Below are 12,739 nucleotides of genomic sequence, written 5' to 3' on the forward strand. Positions count from 1 at the left end.
GTCCTTAACAAGCAAGTTTAGTGACTGGTTCCTTACCCCGGATTCCTGTTGAGAGATGAATCAGCTGCGCAGCTAACTCTCCTCCAATTTGCAGTGCAAATCTTCCTGAAGGCTGTGCTGGACAAAAGGCAACAATTTCCCTTGGTTCCCAGCATCTGAGTCACTTTCTCCGATTTGGCCCACGTCCAGGACAGAGTTGGGGAGAGGGGTGGGAGAAAGTACAGCCTGCTTCATTAATCTGTGGCTTTTAGAGATGGAGCTGCTCAGCAAATAATGCTCCTTACATTTCCTCTCCACAACTGCTGCAGGTTGTAGCCGAATTCCATTTGGCAATGCTTAGAGCCTCCTCCACCCCTTTGGAAAGTGAAGAAGCGCTTTCTCCTGTACTTTCAGCTTATGGGTACTAATAGCAAGAATGACTCCCTCCCCCCTCCACCCCCCCCCCGGGAACATTTATTATAATCTCTTCTGAACTGTAGTGACCCTTGTATGGAGAGCTTGCTGGCAGGATCTTAGGTCGCTTGGCTGCCATCAACTTTTCTCCAAGTCCCCACTATGTTTGTAGTGCAGGATTCGCTCTTAGCTGCTTGTCCTCTGTTCAGGGTGGTTTGGGCCTTCATCTGCAGTTCTGTATCTCTTCAACGCAACCTAGTTTGGCCTCCTTGTGACCTCTGTGTGCAGTAGTTGGATGTCCTGGATAGCACACAGAGGGTAAGCGGACAGGAAGCTTCTATGGGAAGGACAAAGCCAGCTGGGTCAGACAGAGAGATCTCTTGTGCTTCTTTGGCCCTGAGAATGGCCAACATGGGAATTGGCCTAGATTTGCAGAGGCTGACACCAGCAGTCAGCCACACATAGCAAATGTGCCAAGCTGACGCGGATCCCTGAAATCTGGCTCCTCCTCATAGCAGCTTCGAAGTGCTCAAGTACCTGTTCTCTGCACGATTGCAACCCTTTGCTGGGGAAAAGAGGGGCCAAATATGGATGCAAAAGCAGCCTACCCTGCAGTAGCCAATGGAATAAAGGCTGCAAAGGCTGCCTTTATTGTACTGCCTTGCGGCACATCTTCCAGGGTCTCATAAACAGATTTTATAATGCTCTGACAGTATCTGCAAAGGTAGGCTAGGTACAAAGATGGCTGAAACAGCAATCTCTGCTAGAGAGGGAAAAGAGCGCTAATGTCTTATTCGGTCATAATATGTCAAGCAGTTGCTAGACCAGATCCCGTGTAAGCACAGATAAGCAGTGAAGCCCTCCTTGCTGGATTGCTGCATTCTTTAAAAAGAACGCAAACAAGCCCTGCCAAATACCACGGTGGCAAGGAACTGGACTGCAGGAATAATATTCCCCTGGCAGCTCCTCCTTGACCCCAAAGTGCATGAGAGCACCTTGGACTTTCCAGGCAAGAAAAAAACAATATTTATCAGGAGTATCTCTAGAAATAGAAGGATCCTTTCTGCCTCTGAATAGTGCCTGTTGATGTGCTGCTCTCTTCGGCAGCCTATATACTAACAGGGACTGTTGATGTTGGATGATGCACTGGGGGGGGGGGGCGGATCTAGGGAAATGGGTACTCCTTAGTTTCACTTGAATCTTTTCTGATGGAAAATCTGGTTCAACTGAAAGTGTAACTTTCCATAAGCAAGCCAGAATTCTCCTGGGGAAAGTCAGAGCAAGATGAAGAAGGTGGGGGAGCTCCTGTCCTGCCTGTTTTCCAACATTTGGGAGGAAGGAAGGGCAGTTTTTTCCATTCTTTGTTGCAATAAAAGTACTTGTGTAGAATGCATTTGCATTCTCTTAATAAGCATGGAATTCTGGAAACCAAGGTGGTGACTTGAGACTTGTTTGCTGTCATCCCATCCCTCCCTCAGACACACACTAGATACACAATTCCTGGCAAGTCTGAGAGATTGGATATATGTGTGTGTGTGCGCGCGCGCTTGACCATATTATCAAGGGGAATCATGTGAGAAGTATGAATTATAAAATTCAAGATCAATGGCTATACAGTATTTACACAGAATTCCTAAAAGCATAATTAATTTTAATATACAGGATTATCTTAGGTGTTCAAGTCTTGTAAGAAAAGGAGCACAGTATCAGTGGAACAACAACGAAAAATTAAATATCAAGAACAAAGTCCCAAAGAATAATTTTTATTAAAACAGAACAAGCAGTGTACAAATTCATCATCCAAGCAGAAGGAGGGAAGGGATTTTGTCTTTGCTTCTAATCCGTTTAGCAGTTGGGGATGAATTGAGCAAGGGTTCTCCTAGGATGCTTTTCAGATTGTACAAAAGCTAGAATGAAAGGAAGATCTGTCAGAATGACTAGTAGAAGCCTCCTTGCCAGAGAGCAAACAACTTACAAATGCCTAAATAAATGATTGGTGTAGAGGGGAAAACAGGGTCTGGAAATCTGCCTTGTTCCTTGTTTTTTTGTTTTAGTTCTTCCAGGAAAGTGGGGGTCAGCTATTAAAATAAAAATTATTGGGGGTTGGGGCTCCACGGTCCCATTTTCTCCCTGCACACCCTTTCCTGCTAATGGTCTCTAACAGAGGTGAGGGATTCCAGCCCATGGAAATTATTAGACCACCCCTCCCAGATCTTGGAGGTTGGCCCATCAAGCCATTTCTGACCAGCTACACCCACCTTTCTCGTACCTAACTTCATATGTGACAGCAGCCACAGGAAAGTTCACACTGTAGCTGCTGCGCAGGAAGATTCAAGGAGGGCGCTCTCAGGCGAGGCCAGCACTGCAAGTCAGCAGGGCCAACACAAACTATTCATTTCCCCTTTCTCACACACATGTGTGTGTATCTCCCACTTATATTCTCCCCCCCCCACCTCATTCACTCAGTTGAATCAGTGTGTGTGTGTTCCCCAATCCTATCCCACTCTCCACAGTTGCAGCATGCTAGATATATCACAATATCTGCTATATCACGCTGATGAAACAGGGTGTTTCTGTCATTGCTTCCTTAGCCCAGTCAGCTTCCATACTTGATGTCAGTCCAATATAGCTGGCCGTGGGTAAAGAAATCACTTTCTACCCTGCAGTAACAAGCACACTATAATTGTGGAGGAAGTGGAATGGGACTGGTTGGGGGTGGGGCATGTATTCTTGGGAATGCTGGGAGGGGGTGGATTCAGAGGCCTGCCAGACTGGATTTGGCCCCCGGGCAGGTGGTTTGCTCATGCCTGGTGTGTATGTCTAGCATGTAGATTGTGGCTCATGGAGAGTTTGTCTGCAGCTTGCTTACTGCATTGAAATTTGCATCCCACCTTTTCTGCCTGGCGACAGGCCTCTAAAGTGGCTGTCAGTGTGATAATCAATACATGAGAAACTTAAAAGCGTATTCTTTAAGGCAGTGGTGAATTGTGAAGGCTGGGGGGTGGGGGTGGCAGATAACAGAAAATGCCCACTCCAAGGCTTTAGGCGCTGCTGCCGAGCCTCTTTCAAGGGATGCTTTTCAAAGGTTCCATGGTGACCATGACAATGAGAGTTGGGGGAGATGAGGTCATACGACAGCTAGAATTATGGACAAGATGGATGATAGGGGGGAAAGTGAGGCTGCTGCCCAAAATGGCAGCCGGGCACAATGAATCTCTTCCCTTCCGTAATATGTGGAAATGTAACTTTGTTCCACCTCATAACATTATAGATTCACCTAATCAGCTACTGCTTGGCGTGGGGGCGGGGGACGGACACTGGAGAGAAATCCAGGACATTGTGGCACCATGGCACAAGTTAAGATGTATTCGATGTGCAGTTGCTGTTTCGTTGGCAACAGCCACAAACTTACCCTCACATCTTGTTTGGCCCTCTGTGCCTGTTTCATTGCTGCTGTTGATTTTTTAAAAAATAAATAAATTCCAGCAATCAGTACAAATAACCCCAGCGTTTGTCTTGCATTGGGGTTTGGCGTGTTGAGAGAATTGAGGATTATTTGTGTAGGAGCAGGGAGCTTGCAGCATTTAGAATTGCTGCTTGATAGCCTTGGAAATCTAAGGCTTTCCTAACTGCAGCAAGAGCATTGCCTCGTCCTGCTGCTGCTTCTCCACCACCCCCTCCCTGCTTCCAAATGCTGAGTGCAGAAATCCTGGCAGTAAAGTTAACATCTTTGTGCCCGTTGCTCGTGGCTTTGTGTGGGCTCTTTGCCAAGCTGCATGAATTATTTATTGCACTGCTGCATCGGCAATTGGTTAATGCCCAGTGGGTATATTATAAAACTGCCAGTGCCTTAGTGCCTGGGGATCTCAGATATGCATAGTGGGTAGTGCAGGATAGAATCTGCACCCCTCATTTCAAACTCTGCTCCACTCCATGAAACAACGAAGAACAAAATCCTCTGGTTTCCGTGACCTCGAATTGAAGCACTGTTGTTGTGACAAGTGATGCTTGTGATTAGATTTTAAATGTCCACAAAGGTCGAAGTTCTGAAGGCCCAATCTTTTCCCCCTAGGGAAACAAAATAAATATTTATTTTTTTAAGAAAAGCAAAAGAAATACAGTTCTTCCTTTTCAAACTTAAATTCATTTTACTGCTTTAAGAACGTAAAGTGTATCATTTATGACCTAAGCCAGGAAGAGTTAGAGTGTATTTTTTTGGCATATTTATAAAATTTAAAAGTGAATGTATTGATTTTGTATGTGCAAAAATTGCAAATATGCCCAATTGTAGCTCATTTCCTTCTTTGGATCTTGGGTAAGTTGTCACCCAAAATTTCAGTTTTCCCATCTGATGCTTTGGCACTCATGCCAGACATGCTGCTCCTTTCACAGTCTTGCATCAGGATGTCTTTTCACAGATATTTGAGGGGAGACATGGAAAGTCTGGCCACAAGGGTAGAGCCAGGTCAAAAGGACAGCAGAAACAGGATATTGTTTCTCGTATCACCAAATTAGACTAAAGGTCACCAAAAGAAGGCAAGCAGCAATTCCCAAGTACTGTAATGAAGATCCTGTGTGTTCCTCTCCTGAAGATGGCAGCACTCGCCAGGTGAAAAATGCATCTTGGGTTTGAGTGTTCTATATGTCATAATTATCATTCTCTAGTGCTGTAGGTTATCTTACAAAAAAATAAAATAAAAATATTAACAGCATTTCATTCATTCTAAAAAAAGGAATGTTTTTCAGTGTCTCCCAAAATTTCATTTTTTTTCCCTGTTGGACAATTAAAAAATAACAATCAAGGGGGAAAGTGTACTTTCCTTCCCTTTCCACCCCCCCCCCCAACTCTACTTGTGATGTTAGATAATATCAGTTCTGGGAAGAAAATTGTTGAGCACCAGAAATGGAATTGCTCCTAGATAATTATCTGGGTGTCTGGCAAGATAAGGCCTTGCCTTCAATCAGGACAAGTTTGAGATGGTGTAGTAGCCAACTATTGTGGTCACTGAGGTTTTGCCTCAGAAGCAAAGTATAAATATGCATCGCTTTCGTACTCATTGTCTGTCATTGAGCTTTTACCCCGGGGGTGCAGCAGGCTGTGTTGGTGTGTGTTTGAACCACCCCTTCCTCTCCCCCCCCCTTTTGTACAGATCTCTTGGCCTCTTGCTCTGGTAATTTCCAGATTGGATTGCTGTAATATGCTTTATGTGGGCTGCCCTTGAAGACAACTCAGAAACTTCAACTGGTCCACAATGTAGTGGTCAGATTGCTGGCTGGGTTTGCCTTTAGAATAAATATAACCCTGTTCTAAAACAGTTGCGTTGGCTTCCCGTTCATTTCCAGGCCCAACGTGCTCAGGATAGTAGTTTTTCAAACCTTAAATAACTTGGGTCCCAAATACCTGCAAGACTGGGTTCTTCCCTACAGACCCTCCCAGGTGACCTTCATAGTTCCACCTCCCTTAGAGGCTTGTGGGGGCAGGAAAGGGCATTCACTGTGGCAGCCCCTAAGTTGTGGGGTTCCTTCACTACAGATGTGTGTCTGGCTTCTTCACTATATGGTTTTCAGCAAATAGGTAGAAGAGAATGTGATGTGTTTGTGCTCAGATTAAGCTTCACTTAAGTGCCCTTCTTGCATGTTAGGATCTCGATTTCTTTGTAGTCTTAGCAGCAGTTGTGGCCATTCCCATTTATGTTACTGAAACGGTTGGTGGCGGGTATTTTGAGCTGGCATGACATAAGTTAGCACATTGACCTTTGCACGGGTGCAGATGCAAATCATTGCAGTCACATTGCCTATGGTGCTGGTGCAGTTTTAAATCTATAAATCTAGATCAAAGGCAACTCCCCTGCCTGCCCCCACCGTACAGATATTCTCTTGCAAATTTAAAACTGATTCTGATCTTCGATGACCTGCAAAGAGAGGAGGCGAGAAATTGAGAAAACCAAGAAGGCTTGGAGGAGGCATCTGGGCATGCATTCAAGAGATTTAGAGAGGGGCCTAGCTGAGCTTACTCCTTTACAGAGAACTCTTGCATTGTGTTTGTTGTGAGGCGTTTATGTAACAGAATACATGAGCTTAGGTCATGCTTGAGTTTCTGTAGTCCCTGCTTTCAGGAAACTGACTACAATTGTGAGCGGGGTGGAGAAAAGGAGTCAGAGCCAGTGTTTGTAGGAAGACTTCTTGTTGACACTTTATTCTGGTGGTGAGGATGTTGCTGTCTCCGTGTGGTGCAGGCCTGCCTTCGTCTTGGAGTTCACAACACAAGGTTGGTAGAGACTGGCTGTTTGCGTTCTGAAATCTCAACCCTCATTGTGTTTAAAAATTAAAAGCCCAGTATATCCTGTCATTGCCTTTCCGGATCAATAGCAGCAGCAAAGGTGTCTGAATTGTATCTGCTAAAGTCGTGCTAGTTCCAACCGGTGCTAGTGGTAGTCTATTTCTGACCCCACAGTATGGAGGACAGAGCTGGGGGAGGCTAGCCTAGTGGCTGGAGAATAATCAGCAAAAATGTAACTTACTAGGAACAGATGCTTTTGCCTGAGGGAACTTTGGTTGCATCCTGGTTAAGAAGTGGCCAGTTTCCAGAGGGAAACTGCTGACACACACCATTTTTTCTTCTTGTCCCTGCTCCAATTAAGGAATAACTTCTGTAATCCTTTGGAATGCCTCTTCTCTCTGTATACTGCATGAGACCTGAGCAGGTTCCCAGTGACTGCTTGGTTACAGGCTCCTTACGCATTCAGTTGCTGAGATTTGTCTAGGAGGGTGCTGTATGTCGCTGAAAGTGTGTGCACTTCAGGCAGCTGGATACTTTTGCTGTGTCAAGGTCACATGGTCAATTCCTATGGGGCCTTTAGATTGTCCAGCAGTTCTTGGCTCCCTAAAGACCTGGTGACACATGTAGAGCCTGAACTTTGAATTACTTTGCAGAAGAGAGAGAGAGAGAGTCTGCATGTGCACACACAGACACACACACACACAGTTTTACTTAGGTCCTAGCAAATTTATGTGCAGAGAATTGTAAGACTCCTTAGTCCTGAGAAAGTAGGGCACTGGATTAGAACTCAGGAGGCCTTCTTTCCTTTCCAGCTGCTACTCTTTTGCTGTGCTGGGTAATGAAAAACCAAGTTTCTGCCTAGTTCTAAGCCATCAGACAGACACTATGGAATATCACTCCTTTTTCATGGGGAGGGACACGGTTTCAATAATGAATTAGACTCTGGAGTGCAGCATAGCTTAAGGGGGTGATTAATTGATGTAAACTAGCACATTCTGGTTGCTATGACTCGTCAAAGAACCCTAAATAATTATGGCTTAAATTGAAGGTTCCAGTTATGTCATCAGTTGATCAACTCCAGAGAGCAGGAGTTTAAATGGACTTGGATTAAATTCCAGACATGGATTTTTGGCTTGCTCACACTCGGACCAGAGAACAGAAGGTCTGCTTTCAGGAGACCAAAAATAACACACGAGTTTTGCTTAGATTGTACTGCGGTTAAGAACACCCTCTAATCCTCTGTCAGGTTACTTTTGAGCACTACCATAAAACACCCAGCAATAACTGTGTTGAGTCCAAGTTGCATGTTACATTTTAAAGCTATGAGGTCATTCTTGCAAGTGGTCCCATGCCTCGATGATAACAATGGGGAAGATGCAATCCACGTGCATGGGGATCCAGACAGCGGCCCAATTCATGAGCATGATCCTCTTGACCGGAAAGCATCATAACAGGGCAGGGCTGACACCTGTGCTGCCTCCATGTTCTCGGAGCAGCTTGGTGCACACATTTCGGCCTGAAGCCATCTGGGATATGTTACTGAGCTCCCATTGTGTTTCTTGACTTGGGAAGAAGTGAATGGCTTCATTGTGATGTCCAGGTTCTCAGCTGTTGTGTTGCTCAGGCCAAGGGGGATCAGTGTCTGCCAGATGGAAGGGTGGGTGGGTGGGTGGGGACAGTGCTCTTGGAGGAGTCGGGAAGTCCAGCAAAACCCTGCTGTGCTACATTAAGGAGTGCTCCACTGAGTGTTCAGCATGGACTTTGAACTTGGCACCATGGATTTAAATCCGGGCTGTTCCTCAAGCAACAACATAGAAGCCTGTCTCTAATAATATGGGTGTGTGTGTGTGTGTGTGCGCGCGTGTGTGTGTGTGTGTGGTGTGCCTGCATTTCCTGTGGTATTATGGGAAGCCTGGCATGAGGGCCCATGAGAACATAAGCATAGTGGTCCTAGCATAGGGGCTAGTGATATTCTGAGGGTACTCCATCATGTGAAGCTTAAGGAGGAATGGGCTCAGAATCTGTGGGTCACATGAGGCTTCTTCTCACTCTAGCCATGCTCAGAATCACTGGAGCAGGCAGGCAGGGTCACTCAGGTTCTGTTTTGATTTCTGGCCCTGGCAGCACTCAGTGTTTACAAAGAGCCAGATGCGAGATGGAACAACTGGGGGGTGGTCTGGCCTTAGGAAAGACATGCAGAAGGAATCCCATCTTCTGCCTGGCTTGCAGAGGAAAAAAACAAGTTACATTGGGGAGAAAAGACTTGTTCTAAAACTCCAAGGTTTGCCTACCAAGGGTGCAGAATTAACCTTGGAGCGCAAGGGCTTGCTGCCCTCCCTTCGTATCAGCAGCACACGCCATTCTACATTCCTGTGCCCTGTAGCAATGTCTGCTTGGGTTCCTGGCCCTGTTCCCATTGTGCAGTGGTGAGTCTGTTGCTTGGAAAGAGCCGGGGCTTGCAAGCCAGGATATCTTGGTTTTGTTTTTAGAAAAGGAATACATAGGGGAGGCAGCGCTGCCCAAGCTTTAGAGCAAGGAAGCAGGGAAAGATTAGAAATTGCTATCTGAACATTTGCCCCTCACCCTCCAGTTCTGGTACAGTATATGAAAGCTATAGGCAGCCTCTTTGATCTAGTGTCCTCAAAAAGGAAGGCTAGAGAAGGATTCTTTTGTGTGCCAGCTGACTGGCTTGCCTCCGGCCTTTGGGCATTCTTAGAGGTATTGTGTGGAAGATAGTTGCTTTCCTTTTATAGCTGTTTGCTGGTCCCAGAGGGGAAAGTCCTAGCGTAGAGCAAATCTGGGAGCAATTGTGATTTCATAGAATTGTAGAGTTGGAAGGGAATTGTAGAGTTGGAGGGTCATCTATTCTTAAGGCTGTTTTTATATAGAGATTGTGGGTCCTGTTATTGACTCGAGAGTTGATACATGAAATATTTCCCCCCCACAAATCTATGCCAAAGATTATTCCCCCCCCTAGCTTTCCTGTAATACATTAATTTGGTTGAGAGGACTACAGTCCATACACGTTTATACCAAGCCTCTGCAGAATTCAGTGCAAAATCCATAAAGCAGTCTTTTGGGAAATGGGTGCAAGATGTTGGGGAGATGGTTCGTTTGATTTCATGGGCACTCCTGTATTCCAGGCATGTGGTACAGAGCTGCTTGCTCTCAATCCAAGGCATATGAAAGAGCACGTAGGATAGGGATGAGTGTTGTGCCCTCTGTCCTTACAGTATAATACTTGCCCCAGTCATGCTACTACTCCAGTGCTGGTTAGAGAAGTCTCCTCTCCCTGGTGTTGACCTTTGCATCGCTGGGGCTGCTGCACTGTGTTAGGGTCAGCCCTGACTTCTGTGAAGGAAGCGGGTGAGTCAGCAGCTCCATTTCCTGCATTGCGTCAGGAGGTGTCCAGAACAAGTACTGAGGCTCTCTGGGCTGTGACCTGGCCTGATTCCAACTCACAGCTGAGTGAACTGGCTCTGCACACGTGCTCCAGGCTGCAAGAAGGCAGAGCTGCAAGTGTAGGCTCACTGAGGCCCGTTGGTCAAGCCAGACTGCTGGGTTCATTCCCACATCTCCACAAGACAGTTGATTCTGTAGGAACTTTGTTATACACCTGCCTCTCAGAGAAAGAACTCTCGGCTGGTCTTTGACTCTCAAAGCGACTTTTTCTTAGAGCTCCTTGCTTGCTTCACTTATAGTCCACAATGCAGATTTTCTGGGCAAATTATTGCAGCGACTTCTCTGGCTGCTACGGCCAAGACTGCTGTAAACTCACAACCAGACTACATTTACCTCAGGTTAAGAACTTAATTCGTTTTGGAGGTCCGTTCTTAACCTGAAACTGTTCTTAACTTGAGGTACCACTTTAGCTAATGGGGCCTCCCACTGCTGCGCCACTGCCGCACAATTTCTGTTCTCATCCTGAAGCAAAGTTCTTAACCTGAAGCACTATTTCTGGGTTAGCAGAGTCTGTAACCTGAAGCGTCTGTAACCTGAAGCATCTGTAACCCGAGGTAACACTGTAATGTTCAATTAAAATGTGTGTTTTAATTATGCTACTGTTACTTAAAGCAGCCATGTGGGTCCCTGATCCTGAATGTCCTTCTGGTCTAGATCAGGACCCTGCACCAATTTCTTGCTGCATCTGCTCCCACCGTTCCAACTGCTATTTGCCTGCACACTGTACAAATAATAGCTGGAAGGGGGGAAGACTTTTAGCAGGCACCTGGTGCAGCAGCCCCAGTCTGGATTGGGAACACCTTATGCATCAGGCTATCACACAGCTCCTTTTCCTTTGAAGATACAGTGCTCAGTGTGAGTAATGTAAATTTGCATTATAGCTGCTCTGATGCAAAAATAACTACTACTTCTTTTTTGGCATGTATGAGTTTACAGCAGATCTGGTCAGCTTTGTGCAGAAGGCATTAGTCTTTGCTACTGAGTGTCTTCTGTTATCAAAAATGCCAATTTCTTTCTCTGTCTTCAATCCATAACTTTAGTAGTAGTTTTCAATGCATTAAAACATCAAATAAAACAGTCCAGAATAAAACAAATTCAAGCTTTAAGGAAAATATTTCAGATCCTTCTCTAAGTGACATTTTGCTTTCTCCATATTTATTTACCTTTTTAATTTATATAGCTGCCCCATAGCAGAAGTACTCTAGGAAGCCAATGTAGTGTAGTGGTTTGAGTGTTAGACGAGAACCTGGGAGATCAGGGTTCAAATCCCCATTCATTCATTCATCATCATCATCATAATTTATTACAGTCAAAGACCAGCTCGAAAAGCACAACTGGGACAGCTTTCACAAGAATAGAATATGCATGTAAAGCAGTGTATAACAACAGTTTACAGATTAAATTCATTCATGAAACTCACTGGGTGACCTTGGGCCAGTCACAACCTCCTAGCCAACCTCACAGGGTCATTACAGGGATTAATTGAGATGGGGAGTGAAGCATGTACTCCTTGGGGGGAAAGGTGGGATTTAAGTGCAATAAATAAGCAAAACATGCCTGGCGCCTGGGTAATTTTAAACACTGCTTTTTACTTTACCCTGTTTTTTCTGTTTGAAAATTATTTTAACCAATTTTTATATTGTTGGCAGTATGCAACAAAGTTCAAAGCAGAGTAGACCCATTGAAATTAAGGAACCTAAGTTAGGACATTTTTATTTATTTAGATTAGTATCTTGTTTTTCCACTAGATGGTATTTGAAGCGCCTTACAGTAACCGTGCAATTTTGAAAAGGGATTCACCACTGATAGAAAAACTCTGGTTTTTCCTATTCCTTCATTCTGACAGTTTTTTAAAAAAATCAGTGGGGGGGGGATGGGACTAAAATGTGCTCTTGCAAATTCTGAGCTAGATACCATCGTGTTGAAGGTTGAAATTGGGAAGCTGAAAGCTTCAAATGACAAAAAGGCACATGTGCAGTTAATGTAACTTGAGAAAGAGAGTGAAAAATGGGAATATGCTTTCTAGTCCATTGTTGCTAAAATGAGGCAGCATGAAAAGGCTACAAATAATCAGGGCACAAAATGCCCCATTTTTAAAAAATAAAAAATGACAAAGGGAGGATTGTGCTGGATCCTGGGAGAGAAGGAATACTTCAGAGAAAGTCTTCCTTTTTCTTTCATTTTTTGTAATGTCAAGGGCAAAAGCCTCTGTAGTGCATAGCTCTGACAACGGGATCTGTGCTGCTCTTGCAAAACTGTTCCGCAATTTGCCTGCTCAGTGTAAGGATCCAACTGCTGTAGATCCTGTAGCAGTGTATTTGTCTTGTGCTAATTAAGAACTCAGAGAGAGAGAGAGAGAGAGAGAGAGAGAGAGAGAGAGAGATGCTTTTCTGCCATTGGTTACCGTTGTGTGGATGGTTGCATGGTGTTTACTAGCTTACAGTAGCATTCCTGATAGAAAGACTACCGCATTTCTTATCACTTCTGCTTTCTGCCACACAGGGGACCTGTGTTTTCAAGTCTGTGTTGGACACAGATCCAAATTACTACTAAATTGCCAAAATAAGGAGAAATTGCCAGTTGTTGGTCAGTTGGCTGGTTGTC

At 44.9% G+C, this 12,739-nt stretch overlaps 1 protein-coding gene across 1 annotated transcript in view; it reads left to right on the top strand.

Annotated features, from left to right (window-relative positions):
- The window catches only part of PKN1 (protein kinase N1), a 55,593-nt gene that overhangs the window by 15,077 nt on the left and 27,777 nt on the right, over positions 1–12,739 (top strand). The gene's annotated exons all lie outside the window — the stretch shown is intronic.

The sequence above is a fragment of the Podarcis cretensis genome, assembly GCF_951804945.1.
Source record: "Podarcis cretensis genome assembly, chromosome: 2".
Classification (NCBI taxonomy): domain Eukaryota; kingdom Metazoa; phylum Chordata; class Lepidosauria; order Squamata; family Lacertidae; genus Podarcis; species Podarcis cretensis.